A 6,442-nucleotide genomic window follows, 5' to 3' on the forward strand; every position below is an offset into this window, starting at 1 on the left:
CTGTGTATCTAATCCTATCCTGTGTGATACTGTCTGCTGAGCTGTGTATCTAATCCTATCCTGTGTGATACTGCCTGCTGAGCTGTGTATCTAATCCTATCCTGTGTGATACTGCCTGCTGAGCTGTGTATCTAATCCTATCCTGTGTGATACTATCTGCTGAGCTGTGTATCTAATCCTATCCTGTGTGATACTGCCTGCTGAGCTGTGTATCTAATCCTCTCCTGTGTGATACTGTCTGCTGAGCTGTGTATCTAATCCCATCCTGTGTGATACTGTCTGCTGAGCTGTGTATCTAATCCGATCCTGTGTGATACTGACTGCTGAGCTGTGTATCTAATCCTATCCTGTGTGATACTGACTGCTGAGCTGTGTATCTAATCCTATCCTGTGTGATACTGTCTGCTGAACTGTGTATCTAATCCTATCCTGTGTGATACTGTCTGCTGAGCTGTGTATCTAATCCTATCCTGTGTGATACTGTCTGCTGAGCTGTGTATCTAATCCTATCCTGTGTGATACTGTCTGCTGAACTGTGTATCTAATCCTATCCTGTGTGATACTGCCTGCTGAGCTGTGTATCTAATCCTATCCTGTGTGATACTGTCTGCTGAGCTGTGTATCTAATCCTATCCTGTGTGATACTGTCTGCTGAGCTGTGTATCTAATCCTATCCTGTGTGATACTGCCTGCTGAGCTGTGTATCTAATCCTATCCTGTGTGATACTGTCTGCTGAGCTGTGTATCTAATCCTATCCTGTGTGATACTGTCTGCTGAGCTGCTGTATCTAATCCTATCTCGACGCTGTGTGTTGAGCTACCCACATCCATCTTTTAGCTTTGGTTTGCGGAATATCTTCCGGTTCTCACGTTTTCCACGCTGCGTCTCCTCCTCTTCAGGCGCACTGTACGTTCGTTTTTTCTACCTTGACTTCACTGCGGAAAAAACGCCACATTCTACCTGCAGAAACATAACCACCATTTTTCTTTTATTATTGTGCCTGGAAGCAGCGCTAGGTGGCGGTTTTATCGACATGACACCTGTAAATGTCTCGCAGGTTCAGGCTCAGTCATTGGCGGTCTTTACCGCCATGTACCCCACTCCCTGACAGGCGCGTCGGACAGCGCCACAATTTACACCTGTATCTGTGTCCTGGACTGACGGAACCGTTGCCAGCACTATTCCCAGCGCAGGTCCCTTTAACCGTCAGGGCTGCTCCAGCTCCGCACACTGCGCTGCAGAGATGTGTGTGTCATGTTGTTTGCAGAGGCCGGGGATGGGAGATATGAGCAGAGCAGCACTTGTACATCTCGGCTCTGCCTCTCTGCTAAGTGTGGAGTCTGTCTCTGAGGACGGTGGACTAGGTACCAGTCCACTGCCCCTGCGTGGCCCCGAGAGTATGGAGCCCAAGTGTTCAATAACACACTAAGGGGCTGATGCCCACCGCCTTCTGCCTTTGGCCCTCAGTTGGCAGTGGCACAGTGCCTGAATGATCACCTTGCCCTGCTTCTCCCGCTACTCTGATGCCTCAGCCCTGTGCCAGTCATTGCACTGGTTGCCCATACAGTATAGAATCCTATTTAAACTGCTTGTCCTCACCCACAGAGCTCTCCACCGTGCTGCACCCCCTACGTCTCTTCCCTCATCTCTGTCCACCACCCTACCAGTGCTCTCCGTTCAGCCAATGACTTACGACTGACATCCACCATAATCCGAGCCTCTCCCTCTCGGCTCGAGGATTTCTCCCGAGCTGCACCGGTTCTCTAGAATTCCCTACCCTAAGAAAATCAGGCTAAATCACAACATACACATTTTTAGGCGCTACCTAAAAACACATCTTTTTCCCTTTCATCCTCCATGACGGCATACCATGAGAGATGACCCACCTCCATCCAGGTAGGGACAGGAAGAATAAATTTGATGCTCCTCCTCGGTGTCTTCCTGTCCCTCCAGGTGGGAGACGGGTTATTCCTCATGGCAGTTGCTGTGGGTCCACTTCTGTGAGGGCAGGCAGAGGTGGCTGTGTTTGTTTTCTTTCTATGCCTATGCGGGATGCAGGCAGCACCCGTTCCCTATTTAGGTTATTGAGGTGCTGGGGAGTCTGTAGGTAAGGGACCCTGCTCCTTACCTCTCACTCTGCGCGACGAGCGTGGAGGTCCATGTGCTGAACGGACATTTAGTGAGTTCCTCCGGTCTTCAGAACGCTCCTCATCGCGTCCCGATACTTTCGGCGCACTGCGATGAAGTCGCTCCGTTCCACATGCCATCCAGCGGAGCCTCGGATATACGTGACTCGCGTAAAGAGGGTGGAGCTTATTTTGGTGCGGAGATCAAGGCGGAAGTTGCCCTCTGATCTGAGGTCTGCAGGTAAGAGAGATAAAAAGGGGGACAGAGATTACAAAGGCCTGACTGTATGTCTGAACTAGGATCAGACCAGATGGAGTCCTGCTGTTGGAAGCTACTTCCACCTGGGGGGAATGCTGTATATGTTTTACTTATGCTATTCCCCTTGTTACTTCTGTCAACCTTCTGTCCTGTGTGCATGCAGAGTGATGGTGCTCAGAGAGCAAAATCTACTCCCAAAATTAGGAAGTGTGTAATATGTTCGGTAAAATTACCAGATCAATGTTCTAAAAAGCTCTGCAAAAAATTTACTGCCAATATGGCCAAAGACCTGGTTCCCTCTATCAGAGAAGAGTTAAGGGATGTAATTAGAGAAGAGATGCGTTCGGCTTTATCCCTCGTCCCTCTACTTCAAAGCATAGGGAACAAAAAATTGTATACTCTAGTCCCTCGTCCTCAGAGTTAGAGAGTACTGACTCTGTTGATTCATCTTGATCTGATACAGAATTTAAAAGCTTTCTCTTTTCCTCAGAAGGAACTGATTAAAGCTATTAGGGCGACCATGGACCTCTCAGATGAGAAGGTCTATAGGTCAGTCGAGGACGAGATGTTTAGTGGACTTGAACATAGAAAAAAAGTGAGTCTTCCAAGTCCATAAGAATATGCATGAGATGATAAAAAGGGAGTGGAGGACTCCAGATAGGAAATTATTTATAACCAAAACAATGAGGCGTAGGCTTCCATTTAGTGAGGAAGATGAAGTCTTATTAACCGTGTTCCTGAAAGTTGATGTATCTCTTTCCAAATTGGTTAAGGGGTCTAATGCCCTTCCCTTTGAAGACATGGGGTCTGCAAAAGACCCCATGGATAAAAAAAGTGGATTCAAGTCTAAATAAAACTTTGGAAGCTGCCGCGGCCCTTTTCAAGCCCAACCTAGCCGCCACTTCCGTCTCCAGATCCCTCAAAAGGTGGTTAAAGCAATTGGAATCCCTTATTGAAGAGGGAGCCTCTTATCACTCTTTGAAAGACTCGTTCCCTCTTTTACTTCTTCTCAGATTTCACTGCGGAGTCGGTTAGGATGGCGGCAAGAACCACTGGGTTAGCGGTGGTGACTAGAAGGGCACTATGGTTGAAATCTTGGACAGGGGACATTAGTTCTAAGATGAAACTATGTAGCCTGCCCTTTCACGGCAACCTAATGTTTGGACAGGACTTGAAAAGAATTTTAGAGAAGGCGGCGGATTCTAAAAAATCTTTTTCCCGTGTGACAAATAAAAGTAAATTTCCCTTCCAGTCAAAAAGATCGGGCGGAGAAGGTCAGAAGACTGGGAGAGGCAGAGGTTTTTTATTTAACCCCAAAAAGTCTAAAATATCCAAGCAATGATGCCAGACTTCAGGTAGGGGGAGGACTAAAATTCTTTACAAAAAAGTGGGAAAAAATGGCCATGAACCCTTGAAAGGGTTCGATATTTCCTTTCGTCTTCCTCCACCTGTAAATGTTTTCAAAATAACACCAATTCAAAAATCGGTTCTTTTCCAAGAAAAACTAGAAAAAGGTATCTTAAATCTACTGGCTCAAAGTTATTATTCCGCTTCCTCCTCTTCAACAAAAGTTGGGTTACTTACTATTCAACAGTTTTTTTGGTTAAAAAATAAAAACGAATGGAGGATTCCGGCTGATAATCAACTTAGAGTCTGAACAGATTTATAAAATATGAAATTCTAAATGGAATCCATAAAAAACACTATAAGCCTATTTAAAGGAGGAGACTTTTTGGCATTGATAGATTTTAAGGATGTGTATTACCATATTCCGGTATGCGAGAGCGCTCCAATTCCTTCGTATAGCAGGTTTTTCTAGGAAAAGTTGCATCATTTTCAGTTCCAAGTCCTCCCCTTTGGGATCACCTCTGCTCCGATGGTATTCACGAAGGTAATGATAGAGGTAGTGGCTTACCTGAGAAGACGGAAAATCTTAATAATTCTCTACCTAGACGTTCTTCTAATCGTGGGAGACTCAAAAGAATGTCTAGCAAAGAATCTGTTTCAAACCTGTCAGACTCTTTATCAGACAGGGTATCGCTGAGGTCAACAGTCGAGCCTGGAAAAACAGGTTTTTCTACAGATAACAGAATTTCAAGGTACTCCCCAGGTGAATCTGTTTGCCTCCACAGAAAACACAAAACTCGTAAAGTTCTTCGACCTAAATCCCTTCGGGAATATAGGGTTAGATGCGCTGTCCCAAAAATGCGACTTTTATCTAGCATATGCCTCCCCCCCTTTCCCTGATATCCAGAGTACTGAAAAAGATCCATCAGGACAAAGTTCATGCGATATTAATAGCGCTATTGTGGCCGAAAAAGTCGTGGTTTCCTCTGCTAAAACTCCTGTCAGTACAGAGCCCATGGATTCTTCCCTGGAGACTAGATCTATTGTCCCAGGGACCAGTTCACCATCCCAAGGTGGAAAAGTTACATCTGGCTGCTTGGAACCTGAGAGGATAACATTAAGATCTAAGGGCTTATCAGACGCCATAATTGATACCATGGCAGCTAGCAGGAAAGAGGTTACCTCCAAGATTTATTCCAAGGTCTGGAAAATATTCTGTGGTTGGTGTTCCCTATCCAAAAATTAATCCCAGAAGCTCTCTATTCAAGCTATTTTGGGGTTCTTGCAATCAGGATTTGAAAAAGGGTTGCGTCCAAATATCTTAAGGGTCCATATATCAGCATTAAGTTCTGTGTTTGATTTAAAAAAATTGCGGATCACCCCTGGGTCATCCGTTTTTAGAAACTGGCAGATAGATTAAGACCTTTCCTAAGACCTACGGTTCCTCCATAGAATCTTAATCTAGTCCTGTTTGACTATAGCCCCCTTTGAACCTCTTTAAAGTATATTCTGTTCTAATCCAAAATCGGAGAGGGAAGCGTTTCACAAATTAGACGTCTTTAGAGCCATCTTGTCTTATCTAGAGGCCACAAAACCTTTCAGGAAGTCAAAGTACTTGTTCGTACAATTCCTAGGGACATATAAAGGTCATAAAGCCACAAAAAATTCCTTGTCTTGATGGATTGAAATGGCTATATCTGAGACCTACAATGCCTTGGGTGTGCCTCCACCAAAAAAATCTAACTGCCCATTCCACAAGATTGGTCACAACATCCTGGGCTGCGAAAGCATCCATAGAACAAATCTGTAGAGCAGCAACATGGTCAAACCCTCATACATTTACCAAACATTACTGAGTGGATACTAGGGCAAATCAAGATCTTTCTTTTGGTAGGGAGGTTTTGCAGGCCATAGTCTCTCCCTAAGAAATAATTAATCTGTTACATCTCATGGTAGGATGTTCCTGATGATCCTGCTTCCACTCCAGCTCTGGTACCTGAGGGGGGGGTGAGCGGCCTCTGGCCAAAATTTCATTCAATAGGACCTTTATTAATGATATATATGTGTATATTACAGGGAAAACCTAGGAAAGATTTGGCTAAAAGGAAAAATAAAGAATGTGCCCTATGCAGATGCCCTCTATCATCTGAATATTTGAAAAAGTTGTGTCAGGCCTGCATTGACAGAACAGTGGCAGAAGAATCGCCTTTTTTTTTTTTTTTTATAAGAACCTTCAGACACTTGTTAGGTCTGAGGTCAACTCTTCTATGTCCACAAGAAGACCTGAGGGTCAGAAAGAGCAAAGATCTAAACGAGTCCAGGGTCTCAATGTGATAGACGCCTCTGACTCAGAGCAGGAACAGTATTTTCATTCATTTGAAGATCTAGGTTCGGACGTATCTTTTTATTCTTCTGGAGAAGAGGAAAAAGAGATAGGAAGGCCCTTTTTTCCAGTGGAAGAGATGTAGATCGTCTTCTTTTAGAAGCTGTAAAATCGACCATGGGCATTGAAGATTCTAAAGAGCCCAAATCCGTACAAGATCTGATGTTTGGGGGGCTTGAAATTCAGCATTAGAGATGTTTCCCTGTAATGTAACGTCCTAAATAAGCCTGGTAGGAGAGTTTATATAAAAAATAAAAACATTAAAAGGAAATACCCCTTTCTTAGAAGCAGATTGTGCCCCCTGGAACAAAGCGCCCAAGATAGAT

Source organism: Bufo gargarizans, chromosome 3, assembly GCF_014858855.1.
Source record: "Bufo gargarizans isolate SCDJY-AF-19 chromosome 3, ASM1485885v1, whole genome shotgun sequence".
NCBI lineage: Eukaryota > Metazoa > Chordata > Amphibia > Anura > Bufonidae > Bufo > Bufo gargarizans.